The sequence below is a fragment of the Panthera pardus genome, unplaced genomic scaffold (assembly GCF_024362965.1).
Source record: "Panthera pardus isolate Hobbes unplaced genomic scaffold, ASM2436296v1 HiC_scaffold_16, whole genome shotgun sequence".
In the NCBI taxonomy this organism is placed as follows: domain Eukaryota; kingdom Metazoa; phylum Chordata; class Mammalia; order Carnivora; family Felidae; genus Panthera; species Panthera pardus.
This window is the reverse complement of record NW_026526721.1, coordinates 20,924,434-20,940,644: the sequence shown is the minus strand read 5'-3', so window position 1 is coordinate 20,940,644 and position 16,211 is coordinate 20,924,434. Positions and strand designations below refer to the sequence as shown.

Sequence of the window (16,211 nt, the reverse complement as noted above, 5' to 3'; positions counted from 1 at the left end):
ACCACACAGTAGTTTCCTTTGTCCATCTGACTTATTTCATGTAGCATAATACACTTAAAGAGCCAAAGAACCAAAAATATTTTTTAATCTTTATTTATTTTTCTGAAAGAGATAGAGAGACAGAGACAGAGCACGAGCTGGGGAAGGGCAGAGACAGGGAGGGAGACACAGAACCCAAAGCAGGCTCCAGGCTCTGAGCTGTCAGCACAGAGCCGAATGTGGGGCTTGAACTCCCAAATTGTGAGATCATGACCGGAGTTGAAGTCGGATGCTGAACCGGCTGAGCCACCCAGGCACCCCACAAAAATGTATTTTAAGAAAAACTTCTGTTTGAGTGCAATAATAGCTATCTTCCCAGAAACAAAAGCAGAAAGTCATAACAATAGCCTAAATTAAAGCAAAACTATAATGGAAAAATAGTAAATGAAATAACAATAATTATCCATGATTCAGAGAAAACAAAATTGAGAATATTACTTAAACTTCCTGTGGAACTACTAGAATAAAGAAATCTATGATCAGAGACAAATCTATGACCATATGTCATCAAACATTAAAGGGAATACATTTTGGTATTTACATTACTGGATAACCCCTGAACAATATTCCAATAAAACACATTCCAAAGAACAGATAAATTAATACAGACATACTCTTCACTGACTTTGCAGCAAAGTAAGGCAATCCTAGATATGTACCTTGAAAACCACTTGCCTATATGCACAAAGTAACATCACCAACAAACACTTCAACATTTTACATAATAATGATGGAAAACAAATACAGGTTAACACAGGAGAATTGTTAAATAGGACCGGAGAAGCATAAAGCAATGTAAATTTCAGAATGAGATATACAATGCCTTATGAATTTATAGTTTAAAATGTAGGTATGAGAATCAAAAGAATTGAGAGTTGAGCCTCAAGTTTTGAAGATGCCACCTAAGGGAAAAAGAGGCTTAGGGAAAAGGGGGAAAGGGGGAGCAACCATCAGGTGACAGTCCTGGCAAGAAGACTCAGGGTCACGAAGGTGGTGGCAATGCAGTAAAGGTCAGACACATTCTGTGTGAAAACTGTGGGAAAATCATGGAACCCATGGAAAAGTTAAAGTCTGGAATGCAATTCAGTGAAGTAGTTGCATGGTATAGTGAAGACAAAGCCAGGCAAGGGGGTGACTTGGACTGGATGACCAGAGGTTCCATGGTGGAACCATTTCAAGAAACAGCATTTGCATTGCTGGTAATGGGGCTGGATAAAGCCTGTGTTTACAGACTCTCTGGTGAAAACAAAATTTGGATGTCATCTTATTATGGTTGAAGGGAGAAAATAAAATTTTACTGAACACTGAAAAAAATAAAATAAAATATATAAAATAAAATAAAATAAAATGTACACAGTGGTGGGGCATCTGAGTGGCTCAGTTGGTTGGGCATCAGAGCCTTGATTTCAGCTCAGGTCATGATCTCACAGTTCGTGAGATCAAGCCCCATGTCGGGCTCTGTGCTGACAGCATGGAGCCTGCTTGGGATTCTCTCTCTCTCCCTTTCTTTCTGCCCCACCCCTGCTCGTGTGTGCTCACTCTCTCTCAAAATAAATGAACTTTAAAAAAATAATAATAAAATAAAATGCACAGAATGGTGTTATTTAACATTTAATAGTAATATGTAATTAGAAAATAACAAAGATATGCATAAAGATAATATAACCTCAGCACTCGATTTCGATTAATTTTTGAGGATAATGAGAGAGAATATAATTTAAGAGGGTTTGATGAAAGCTTTCAATGTCACATGAAATACTTTATTACTCATCCTTTTTTATCTTAAATATGTTATAATAAAAAACAAAGAATAATAAAAGAAATACAATTAGCATTCAAAGAAAATACAAGTTTCTAATGTATAAAAAAGCAAATATACAAGAATTAAAATGAGAAAAGAACAAGAATATGGGAGAAACCTGTAATAACAGAGAAAATTAACATAATTAATGAACTTGACCTCTCTGAAAAATCTAAAAGAGGTTATAAATTTATTTATCTGTACATATTTATAATCCTAACAATATTTAAAAACATCTTCTGCATAGAATCTTTTGTGGCCAAGATACATGGAAACCAAAGGATGCTACTTTTACAGTTCAAAAGAAATGGGTTTGAAACGTGGCCAAAAGATCATCTTTTTTTCTTTAAATGCATAAAAGTATTGAGGCCTACTGACAGGAAGTTTTCTTCTCTAAAGTTTGACAAGTATCTGGGCTGAATTTAATTTTTGGTTTGTTTGTCTGTGTTCTCCACTAACCACAGGCCATACATGCTCTTGTGCTTTACTTCCTGCCATGCAGTTATCATGAGCTACAAAATGAATGTTCCGTTTATGTGTGGTTATAAGAAGATAAAATAAATCTGTTGCATTTAAAGGGAACTTCTGCTTAAATTACATACACCCACGGGCTTAACATACTTCTCTTTCCTTCAGCACAATAATACCCGAAGTTGAATTGTAAAAGCTATCCTTGGACCCTAGAAAAATGCCATTTGTTTAAAGAAACATTTATAGTAAAATGGAAGATTCTACAACTTATCTACTATCACTCTTTTCAAATTTGTGTTTAAATTCTAGTTAGTTAACATACAGTGCAATATTAGTTTCAGGAATAGTATCACTTACACACAACACTGATGCTCATCATAACAAGTGCCTTCCTTAATACCCATCACCCATCTAGCCCATCTCCCTCCCACTTTCTTCCATCAACCCTGTTTGTTCTCTAATCTCTAAGAGTCTCCTACAGGCATTTCCCTCTCTCTCCCCCACACCCCCCTATGTTTATCTGTTTTGTTTCTTAAATCCCACATATGAGTGAAATGATATGGCATATGTCTTTCTCTGACATATTTTGCTTAGCATAATACACTCTAGCTCCATCCACCTTGTTGAAAATGACAAGATTTTATTATTTCTTATGGCTGAGTAATATTCCTTTATATATATAATATATATATTATATTAAGTATATATATATAAATATATATATAAATATATAAATGTATATATATAATATACATGTATACATGTATGTATACATGTATGTATAAGATGTATATAATATACATCTTTTTCCATTCATTAGTCAGTGGACATTTGGTCTCTCTCCATAGTTTGGCCATTGTTAACGATGCTTGATAATGCTGTTGTAAACATCAGGAAGGTGAATGTACCCCTTGAAATCTATATTTTTATGTCATTTGGGTAAACACCTAATAGTGCAATTGCTGTATCATAGGGTAGTTCTATTTTTAACTTTTTGAGGAATCGCCATACTGTTCCCCAGAATTGCTGTACCCGTTTGCATCCCCAACAACAGTGTAAGAGGGTTCCCCTTTCATTGTTAATGAAAATTGAGTGACAGATTTGCTGCATGAAAAGGAAATAGGTTATGATGTGTTATATGTAATCCCAGGATTAACTGTAGTTTACATAGCATTAAACTCTCTGATGATTTTAATGGCTATTTGTATCATTATTATTAATATCATAGGCTCACCCATTACTATTGGTATCATCAGCCCATTCATCTTGGTCACTTTCCTTAAAATACTAACTGCACACATATGATATGAAAAAACATTTGTGGCTTCATGAGAAGAGTTAGAAAACGTAAGGAAACTTGTAAAAGAGTAACTGATACAAGCTGCTTTGTTTTGTTTTGTTTCATTTTTATCCCAGGGCCTTGGAGTTTATCTTAATGGTAGGCAGTTCAAATAGTATGACTAATTTTAATCACAATCTAGTTGAATTGTGACTTTTACTAAAGGTTTTATTTAATATAAAGTGATGCAATATTGAACATCTTATCAAAATAATTAATAGGCATGGGGCACCTGGGTAGCTCAGTGAGTTGAGAGCCCTCTTGCTTTTGGCTCTGGCCACAATCTCACAGTTTACCGGGTCGAGCCTTGCATTGGGTTCCACTGACAGCCTGCAGCCTGCTTGGGATTCTTTCTCCCTCTCTCTGTCCCTCTCCACCTCTCAAAATAAATAAATGGACTTAAAAATAATAATTAACAGGCATGGAAACTGGAATTCAGCCCAGGGTCCTTTAAACTCAGTCCTCACTGGGGCGCCTGGGTGGCTCAGTTGGTTGAGTTCCCGACTTCCGCTCAGGTCATGATCTCAGCTCGTGAGTTCAAGCCCCGCGTCGGACTCTGTGCTGAAGGCTCGGAGCCTGGAGCCTGCTTCAGATCCTGTGTCTCCCTCTCTCTCTGCCCCTAACCACTTGCATTCTGTCTGTCTCTCTCAAAAATAAATAAATAAACTCACTCCTCATGGCCACTGTTTATAAGTCATGAATATTTTCATCAGTCCCACTAACAGAACAAAAAACTGTTAAGAATAATTATACTAAAAAATTAATAAGGAGGGTTGGGTGAAATAGTCGAAGGAGAGTGAGAGGTCCAGGGGACCAGGTATGAAATAACTAAGTCACGGAGATAAAAGGTACAGCATAGGGAATATATTGAGTGATACTGTAATAAAGCTATATGGTAACAGACAGTAGCTACACTTGTGGTGAGCACAACATAACATATAGACTTGCCCAATTACTACGTGGTACGCCTAAAACTAATGTAACATGTGTGTCAGCTATATTTCTTTAAAAAAGTTAAGAGGGAGCTGATTCATGTTGCTCTGAGGACCATTTTTGGGATATTGGTAATTGAAATGAGGTCGAAACAAAGCTTATAAAATACGAGCAGTATTCTCATAAGTCATACACTCTAATGGTTAATGATAGCTACTTGTCAGAAAACACTACAAAAAGCTAATCAAAGATACATTTTATTTTTCTGAGGTATGCTTATTTCAGAACAATAAGTGTCTAAGTCTGAATGATCCTAGCATTTCAAGGTTCACAGCTTGTAGAATCAACAAAACATCCTTTATTTCAAGCTAAACATAGAGTGACTCCTACAATTTAAGATTAGATATAACAACTGTATTGCAGTGAAACATGTTCTGCACTTTGCTCTGTTAATAAGACACCATCCAAGTTTTGTGGGAGTATGACAGTAGACTAAATAACTCATTGCAAGACACTCCTCTCTAGGGAGTCAATTACCTCAATCACATCGCTTGGTTGTGATGAGAGCACTTAAAACAGGGGTACTGAGATCAACTCATTCCATTTAGTCCATAAAATGATGGCAAGTCATATTTTAAGAGCAGATTTTTGAAGTGGTTCAGTAATGAAACAGAAAAATCTCTAAGCCAAATCACAATCACGCATTTTCTGCAGAAGGTAAACTCCATGTAAAAGAGATGAACATAAGCACGTGTTAAGTACATTAACGGCTTTCATACTTTTAAATACGTCTGTGAATATAACTTGTAGATATTAGAATGCAATGCGGTGGCACTGGAAGTGGTGGAAGGAAATGTTTGAAAATAGCTTTAAAAACTCTCTGCACATGATAATGGGTTAAGCAGTGTACAGATTGAGTTCAAGCGAGATGATGTATAGTTTTGAGAAAGCCTGACATAAATCATGCTGTGCTATAAAAGCTAAGCTATAAAAGATTAATCTTCTTAAAACAAAAAAATGGTATGTGTGACTTTTCTGTTTAATACCACTCAAAGTTACCTAGAAAAAGTCTATACTTCTTACGAGAGCTTACGGGGCCCTTATAAGCCCAGCTGGTCAATGTCTCCAGCCTCAGTTCCTGTCTTGCTACCCTGCTTCAGCCACACAGATCTTGTCATTCTAAGTCTTGCTTCCTGGCTTTTGAACATGCTGTTGAACTTGTAAAGAACACTTTTTCATTTCCTTCCCTTGATAGTTTCTCTCTTGAGTCTTCGAAGAATCTTGAGGGCTCTAATTATTATCCACATTCCTAAAGAAACTTCCATCCTTCCTACATATTTCTGTGTGAGTTTCTTTAATGCTTATGTATAGATCTTATTTGATTTTTTTTCATCATTTCTATCTTGGGAAGTGTTATTTCCAGACAAGAAACACATGAAGGCAAGCACTAAACGTGTATTTCTTATAGTAAATAATTTTATTTCTTTTTTTTATTTTAAAAAAAAAAGGTAGCATTGCACATATAAACTAGGCTTCAAGATTACAGTGAATAGTTGCCAAGAGGAATATTCCTGAAGGAGAGATAAACTTAGAGGTCATTGAGGGAGCACAGAGAAGCAAACTTCTTGGGGAGAAGCAGTGAAAGTAGTTTCTTTAATACTTCACAACACCATCTCCCTGTTCCTCAATTCTGCCACCAGGGTTTGTGGGTTGTGAGAAAGCCCACCACCATCACTTTGGGATATCAGTTTTCAGGTAATATGAATAAGAAACATCTCTAGGAAGGAAAGCGCAGGGTCAGTGATCTGGGTTTCAGAGAATAATCATTATTTATCTGCAGGAACAATAAGAAAAGGGAAGAGTTTATTTTTAACTTTCAGAAGTTTTTGTTTTGTTTTGTTTTTAATGAGAGCTAGAGAATATATATGTAAAATTCACTCTTGATCCCCTAAGCCCTAACACATTATTTGCGATAGTGTAAGGACTCCGTGAATATGAGTTGATTTAATGAACAAACATTGACTATACACAACAGTAATGATACTGTGGAGATAGTCTCCTGAGATAGTCCAGTGATTCCTGCCTCCTGTTCATGTCTTTGCATAATTACCACTCCCCTTACGGGCTGAATCTAATGACTTGCTTCTAACTAATAGAATATGACTACTTCCATGTTTAGAAAAGAAGACGAGTGTGTTAACGGACTGCTTTGATTGATTCTGTTGAAGCAAGTAGCCTGTTGAAACAAGATGCCCGTAGGAGCAGCAACTGAAGGTGGCCGCTATCTGGCAGCCAAGAAGCAGCTGATGCCTTCAGTCTAATGCTTCTTGAAGAAATAAAACCTGCCAACAGACACATGGGTGAATTTAAGAGTTGTTTATTCCCCATTCGGGCTTTGCGATGCAATCCCCACCTCCACCCCATCCGTTGATTATCCGCTGGTGAGAGACTTGAAACAGAAGACTCGGTTAAGCCATGTCTGGATTCACGACTCATGGAAACTGAGATGATAAAAGTGCACAGTTTTTAGCACTCAAGTTTTGAGGTATTATTATACTGTTACAGATAACGGAGATAGATTTTGACCATCAGAGAATTTGGAAGGGAGCAAGTCTCACTCTAATGCAGAGAAAAGCACAATAGCGAAGGTGCATAGAGAGACGGGGAATGGGAGTGAATGCTGACTGTGTGTGAAAAGATGGCGTAATCTCTCCTTCTGATGCCTTTATGTTATTTGATTGTATTTCTTGGCTTTGGAAGCCAATAACATTTTCTTGTTCTTTTGTTACAGAAATTCCTTTCGTAACCTAATTCCAATATGTTATTATTTACTGAAAGTTAACACTGATGAGGACCATGTACATATTTATATAATGGAAAATATGGGCTATGTTGAAGTAATTAAGGAAAAGAGAGAACCTATGAATATTTGGGATGAGTGATTCTTAAGGGTTAAGATATAACTTCAGAGCAAGTTCAGAAGCAGAAGTTGAATTTAAGGGAAAAAAAGAAGATGATATTGAATAAGCAAAATTCAGAGTGATGAGGGAGTGGCACTCCTTGAGGAGACAAGGAAGTGAGTCTAATTATTTAACTTACAGGATAAATAAAATCAATGCTGTGGTAATTTAGTTGATTAAGCATCACTTTCCATTTTAATGCTCTATGTAGCTCAAATTAGCCATGTATTAGTTGGACTCATTTGCATGCATGGAAAGAAACCTGAAATTCACTTAGCTTAAAAAATAAAGGATTAAGAATTTCTTTAGGAATTTTCCTTAGTAATAAGCAATTTCATTGAAAAAAAGTTGAGTGACAGAGACCACTGTAGCCCAAGGCCTTAATAATCAGGGACTTGTCTCTGATTCTCTTCTCATATTCGTGTGATTCTCGCTAGCTATAGCTTTTCTCCATGGGGCAGGATATATGGCTACCAACACGATAATAATTTTATATTGTATACCTCTGGCACTATCACTGAGAATTTCTGACATACTCAAACTCAAATCAAGAGTCCCATGGAAGGCACTCATCGAACCAGATTGAGTAACATTTACATAATTGGACCAGTCAGTCACACGGTATGAACATGACACTAGGGGTGTCATGGGAATGGAAGACATGAGAGTTCATATATATTTACTCATATTTAGTGTTAGAAAAAACATTAAGTGCATGGCAACAAAGGGAAATATTAGATGAATTGGACTTCATCAAAATTTTTAAACTTTTTTATATTAAAGGACACTATCAAGAAAATGAAAGAAACAATCTACAGAATGGGAGAAGATATTTGTAAATCCTATATCTGATAAGGGTTTAATATATAAAATATATAAAGAATTCTGACAACTCAACAAGAAAAAAGCAAACGATCCAAATTAAAAAAAAAAAAAAGTTAGAATAGACTTTTCTGAGGAAAATTTACTAACAGCCAACAAGTACAAGAAAAGATGTTCAACATCATCAGTCATTCAGAAAGTGCAAATAAAAGTCAGAAAATAACTAGTGTAGGGACACCTACGTGGCCCCGTCAGTTAAGCCTCCAACGCTTGGTTTCAGCTCAAGTCGTGATCTTGCTGTTCGTGAGTTGGAGCCCCCCCTCCGGCTCCACGCTGACAGCTTAGAGTTTGCTGGGGATTCTCTCTCTCTCTCCCTCTCTCTGCACCTTCCCTTCTTGCTCTCTCTCTCTCTCTCTCAAAATAAATAAATAAGCATTTAAAAAAAAGAAAATAACTAGTGTCGACATGGCTGTGAAAAACCAGACCCCTGTACGTTGCTGGTTGGAATGCAGAATTGTGAAGTCACTATAGAAAGCCTCTCGGCAGTTCCTGTAAGAGTTAAACACAGAATTACTACATGACCCTGTAATTCTACTCCTAGATATATGCCTAAAATAATTGAAGACCGGTGTTGAAACGTTTTACAAAAACGTTCATAGCAGCAGTAATCACAACAGCAAGAGGTGATATCAAGTCAAATGTCCATCAGCTGCTGAGTGGATAAACAATGGTGGTAAAACCATGCAATTAAATATTATTCAGCCATCAAAGAAATAAAGTGCTGCTGGGCTACCAGGAGAAGGAGCCTTGAAAACACGCCTAACGAGAGAAGCCGCAGAATGTCACATATTGTAGGATTCCATTTACATGAAACTTTTGGAAGAGGTAAACCCCCAGAAACAGAAGGTAGACCAACGGTTTCCAGGAGCAGAGGGGAGGGTAACTGAGTAATGACTGCTTTGTTTCCTTTTGGGATGATGAAAATGTCTCAGAACTAGGTAGAGGTGATGGTTGTGCAATATGGCGAATGTACTAAATGCCATGACATAGTATACTTTCAAATGGTTAATGGGTGGAGCACCTGAGTGGCTCAGTTGGTTAAGCATCTGACTCTTGGTGTCTGCTCAGGTCACGATCTCACGGTTCCTAGTTTGCGAGTTCAAGCCCCACCGCGGGATCTGCCTTGACAGTACAGAGCGTACTTAGGATTCTCTCTCTCTCCCCTCTCTCTCTGCTCCTACACCGCTTGCCCTCTCTGTTTCTCAAAATAAGCTTAATAGTAAAATAAAATAAGACAAAATACAGTAAAATATAAAACAAAATAAAATAAGATCATCAATGGATCATTTTATGTTGTGAGAATTTCACCCCAAGAAAAGTTAAAAACGAAATGTTGTGAGGACCATCTCACACATATGTGTAATAAGAAACATATTCTGGTTTATTCTTTTTTAACTCTTCGACGATTTAAACATAATCTCAATTATCCAGTAAAAGATATATACGCCATGTTTTTGGAATCAAGTAACATGTATGTATTTGTGCATGTGTATACTTTCTGTATTACAGGGTATAGGCATTTCATCTCAATTTAAAAAATCCCATGAAAGAGTAATATTATTCCATTTAATTACACAGTCCCCTGATCATAAACGACGCCCCTAATTCTATTTATCTAAACTTATATTTGGCTGTTCTTAATCACAGGTCAATGGCAAAAAGAAGACAGGTGTATGACTTATGTCCATAGAGCTAGTTTGATACAAAATCTAACGGGATTCTGAAGTTGATCAAAAACAACACTTTTGAAGCAACTGTATCTCTCCTGCTATGCAATGGGCTATGATCTATTGTGGAATGCAGTCTGGATAAATATAAATGTGCTTTTAAAAATTAGGACAATATTTATATTTTAAAGGAATGTTGCATGTTTAAGTAGTCCCTCATGGTTGACAAAAAAAAAAAAAAACACAAACAAAAAACAAAAACAAACAAGCGATATTTAAAACATTCACTCATTTTTTTCATATTTTTGAAGAAAGGATCTGAGGTAGGATAAAATTTGAAAACTGCTCATATAATGATTCAGTAACCCAGATTATAATTGGCTTATAATACATTTTTTTCTGAATATCAAAAAAATAGTAAGTTGGCTATCACTGAGGAAGGATATTTTCCCCGAAATGAGACACAAATACTGAAGGCAATCACTACAGCTTGCCTTCCAAACTATTTTGAGTTGTATCATTATTAATGAAATGAATAACCACATATAACTACACTTATGAAATTTATCATTCACTTATGTTTGTGTGTGTGATACTTATATTTTTCAATAGTCTTACCTAATATTCAACAAAAGTAGCGTAATAACTAGTCTTAAACTAATATGGTCATCTGTTTCTCTCTTTTATATATAAAAAGTGTTTGTATACAGACACACAATATGGTGTGTATGTGTACCTGCAGTTATTGAATTTGAGAGCTAAGAAATTGCATTTTTAAAAATATCCTCATTGTGAAATTTGGTTCCAGAGGGCACCTGGGTGGCTCAGTTGGTTAAGCACCTGACTCTTGGTTTCAGCTCAGGTCATGATCTCATGATTTGTGGGTTCAAGCCCCGCATCCAGCTCCGCACTGACAGCCTGGATTTTCTCTCTTCCTCTCTCTCCCTGCCTTTCCTCTGCTTTCTCTATCTCTCAAAATAAATAAAAACTTAAAAAAAAAAAAAGAAATTTGGTTCCAGGAACAAATCTTATGTGTGATTTTTCAGGCCTGACCCTAGACACTTACAAAGGCTTTACCTTGACGTTCTCCCAGGGGGAAGCTATTTCCCCTCGCCGGACTTGATGTAAAGCTAATGCATCGTTGTCCCTTGAGAAAGTTTCAGTCAATCACTCAGCCCTCTTGGTCAACCTTGCTGTCTGCATATTTCCATTGGTAGCCCAGGCGTCTCCATTCCTGCCTCCATTTGGTGAGGCCTCTTGTCTTGTTTTGTTTTTTTAATGCTATTTTTTAAAGTTTCAATTTAAATTCCCATCAGGTAGCATACAGTGTAATATTAATTTCTGGTGCACAGTACAGTAAATCGACATTTCCATACAACATCTGGTGCTCATCACAAGTGCATGTCTTAATTTCCATCACATATTTTACTCATCCCCCATCCTCCTCCCCTCTGATAACTTTACTTAAGAGATTGTTTCTTGGTTTGCTTCTCTCTCTCTGCTTTTTTACCCTTGGCTCATTTGTTCCGTTTCTTAAATTCCACATATAAATGTAATCATGTGGTATTTGTCTTTGACTGACTGATTTCACTGAACATAATAATACTTTCTAGCTCTATCTATATAATTGTAAATGGCAAGATTTCATTCTTTTTGATGGCTGAGTAACATTCCATTATATGTATATATCTTCTTTATCCATTCATCAGTTGATGGACATCTGGGCTCTTTCCATAATTGGGTTATCATAGATAATGCTGCTATAAACATTGGAGTGCATGTATCCCTTCTAATTAGTATTTTATATTCTTTTGGTAAATACCAAGCACTACAGTTTCTGGATCATAGGGTAGCTCTATTTTTAACTTTTTGAAGGACCTCCATACTGTTCTCCAGAGTGGCTGAGCCAGTTTGCATTCTCACCAACAGTGCAAGAAGCTTCCATTTCCTCCACATTCTTGCCAGCACCTGTTGTTTCTTGTGTTTTTTATTTTAGCTATTCTGACAGGTATGAGGTGGTATTTCATTGTAGTTTTGATTTGTATTTCCCTGATGATCTGCGATGTTGAGCATCTTTTTATGTGTCTGAATATCCATATCATCCATATGTCTTCTTTGGAAAAACACTTATTCATGTCTTCTGCCAATGTTTTAACTGGATTATTCATTTTCTGAATGTTGAGTTTTGTAAGTCCTTTATTTTTTATACTAACCCTTTATCAGATATGTCATTTGCAAGTATCTTGTTCCATTCCATAGGTTGCCTTTTAGTTTTGTTGATTGTTTCCTTCACTGTGCAGAAACTTTTTATTTTGATGAAGTGCCCATAGTATATCTTTGCTTTTACTTCCCTTGCCTCAGGAGACATATCTAGAAAAAAGTTGCTACAACCAATGTCAAAGAGGTTACTGCCTGTGTTCTCCTGTAGGATTTTTATGGTTGGAGGTCTCCCATTGGGTCTTTAATCCATTTTGAATTTATTTTACTGAATGGTGTAAGAAAGTGTTCTAGTTGCATTCTTTTGCATGTTGCTGTCCAATTTTCCTAACACCATTTGTTGAAGAGACTGTCTTTTTCACATTGGATATTCATCCCTACTTTGTTGAAGATTAGCTGACCATATAGTTGTGGGTTCATTTCTGGGTTTTCTACTCTATGTGCCTACTTTTGTGCCAGTACCATATTGCCTTGATCACTACAGGTTTGCAATGTAACTTGAAGTCTGGAATTGTGATGTCTCCAGCTTTGGTTTTCATATTCAAGGTTGCTTTGGAGCTTATCATTTGTGTATCTGAAGTTTAAAGAAACATTTCATAATATGGTGCAACAGATGTACATTTTACTAAGTGTTTTGTTAGCAATTAGTCACTGTACCTAAAAGTTATGTAATCCACTATAATACAGAAAATACCAAAAAGAATTCTCAAATGATCGAAATCATACACAAATAATAATGGAAAACAGTATAAGGGAACAATTTTGACAAAATGAAGATCAGGTATAAAGTTCCAAATGATCTAGGAACTAAAAAGTTAAAACCACATTCCATTAATTAATATGGCAAATGTATCCCTATTTTTTGTTTTAGTATCCTCTTTCATTTTCAGTTTTTCTCTAGGATTAATGATAAATTATAACATCATGTCATAGACTCTGGGTCTGGAGCTGTTTCTCATCCAGCAAGGGAGCAGACTCAGGATTAAAATGCAAGAGTCTAATGTCTGGGAGGAGACAAGAGCCCCAAGTAAGGGTCCTTGTTCTGGTTTTTATTAGGATCAGAAGGGTTACAAACATGGTGACGGATGTGCACAAAAAGACAATGAAATCGTGAACATTAACTCACGGGCATGAGGGAAAGGGGGTTGTGAAGAAATTCAGTGTTAGGGTTTGAGTCAATACAAAACAAAACCCTGGGGTGGGTGGTGGGGGAGGGGGAGGCTGTTTACAGCAGATGTGAGCCCCCACCTCTGTTTACCTAAACTTGCCTAGGGGACAACTACCACCTCAGGGTCAACAAGGCACCTTTCTTTTGCTAATTAGCTCCAATCTGGGCAACTTCACTCTGCTGTAGTCTAAAGTCTTTTTTACCTGTTAACCTATTTTGGTCCTTCCTTCATGTGAAAGCAGCTTTCTGCTATTGTACTAGTTGGGGGGGGGGGGGGGCGGGAATGGTGGGCTTCTGCCCTGAGTACCTAATCTGGTTTACCTACTCTTGGATGCTTACATCCTGAGATTTCCTATTCCTATACCTTTGTCCTATACTGGGGGCCTTTGTCCTGTTTACCTAATTTTGTTCTGAGTTCATCCTGGGGCTTTCTATTTCTTCATGCCTTGTTAGCCCATTGGTACAAATTCAGAGAATTCTTAAGCTTATTCCCCACAACAATACCTATTTTAATGTTTAGTCCTGCAATTACTCAGTTATCAGCAATTAATATCAACGATAACAGGTGTACTTGGAAAAAATATATTGCTTTTAAACTCAACTATGAATGTGATCATCCTATCCTAAGTGTTTTATTTTTAGTTTATACTTTTATCGTTGATATGTTCCAACAAACACTAAGTAAAATTAGACTTGAATTTCCAAGGCATATAATCTTGAAATTATTGTTTCTCTTATCACATTACTCTATTTTCCCCCTAAACACAAAATATGAAACATCATGTTTAGAATAGTCCTCATAAGTAACTCATTTTGCTTTTATTTTTTTTTCCTTAGGCATAAAACAGGAAGGAAAAATTATAACTAGCATTGTCCTAAGAATATCTTCTACCTGAAAAATGAAATGGTTAAATATTTTTAAAATGAATACAAAAAAAAAAAACATTTGACTCATAAAAGAATGAAAAACATTCATATATTTGCAACTAATAAGTAATCCTTATTTGGAACACATATAAGAATCAGTGATATTATTATAGGAATTTTCATGATAATCAAAGAAGTTGACAAAATGTTTTATCTTCTGGACAGTAAATAACCAAATGTGTTTTAAGAGTCAGAGAAAAGGAATGGAGTGTGTATAAAATGACTATGAATTGATTATGTACATTTAATGCTAGCCAGCCATTTTGCACTGCTCATTCCAAATGCACTGAATAGTTTTCTTTTATATCAAAAGTAAGAGAAGTTGGCATATCCAGGGAAAAACACAGGGCCCCTGATGATAGCATCCACTGAAAAATAAAAGTTACAATCTGATTCTTTTCATTGTTTTCCTAGGCAGAAATTGGTGCAAGCATCCAAAATCTAAATTTATGGAAAGAACTGGACATAAAATTTTTGAAGTGAAAACATATAAATGACATAATCCACAGTTATTTGAGGAGGAAAATAAACTGCTATAAACAAGATAGTATTTAGATATACCCACATCATATATCATAATTTTATATTTTTTATTTCTTTTTTTTAACGTTTATTTTTATTTTTATTTTTGAGACAGAAAGAGACAGAGCATGAACGGGGGAGGGTCAGAGAGAGGGAGACACAGAATCTGAAACAGGATCCAGGCTCTGAGCTGTCAGCACAGAGCCCGACACGGGGCTTGAACTCACGGACCGCGAGATCATGACCTGAGCCGAGGTCGGATGTTTAACCGACCGAGCCACCCAGGCGCCCCTATATTTTTTATTTTGTAGCCTGATACTCTATACATAGTTTATTTAAAATACAGAAAGAACTATCATATTACCATTTTATTTTATCACTGTATTTCACTGAGATACAAATGCAAGGTTTCTTTTTCTGTTTTCAATATTTTAAATATATATATATATATTTATATTTATATATTCAGCTTTCTCCTTTGAAAATTAAATATTGCAGGGGATGAAATAATTGTTATTCTCTGTGTTTCTCTTGTGTTTAGCTGTGGAACCAGGCATATTTTCCTTTGCAGTTAATATGACAGGAAAATTTTAGGACATTTTAGACTTTTTATTTTCCATCAACAATTACCTACAAGCAGAAAGCTATACAGTGTCCCTGAATGATAATTGATTTGGGAAATAGGAAGACGGTGTGAAGAGGTTTTTCTAATTAGTAAATATAATTGAATACGATAAATCTATATTAATTTTACATCCGGAATAAACTATTGTTTAATTAACTTCTATACATACAAATTAAATTCTATTACATTAAATGTGACCAACAAAGATATACACATAAATAACTTCACATGCATAAATTACAATTGGAACAAAGTTATTTTTCTCAAAAGTTATTTTTGTGAGTAATAGAATGAAAATAAGCCGATCATTTACAGAGAAATCTCTTGTTAAAATTTACATGAATCAACATGTCACTGATATATTGGATCGCCGGTATGGTGGCGAAGTTTAACAACTGGCTCTCTGAGGAAGAAAATAGTATATTTATTGATTCGATGACATGATTCTTTTCCCCAAAGACAAATTTAGGCTACCAACATGACTTAACTGAACATTGGGTTGGGAAAAAATGCTCACAATGGACTCGCATGAGCTGGTGCAAACCAGCCGTCACGAAAGATTACTTTGTTACGATCAAATGATAACCATTAATGAAGTTGAAAGAGAACTTGGGTTCTGCTTCCATTTTGACCTCAGACTTTTTAGTTGGATTCTCCTTT

General features: G+C 35.9%; 1 pseudogene; it reads left to right on the top strand.

Annotated features, from left to right (window-relative positions):
- The first annotated feature begins 916 nt into the window (after positions 1 to 916).
- Positions 917 to 1,329, top strand: LOC109277907 (peptidyl-prolyl cis-trans isomerase NIMA-interacting 4-like; annotated as a pseudogene).
- Positions 1,330 to 16,211: the final 14,882 nt, after the last annotated feature.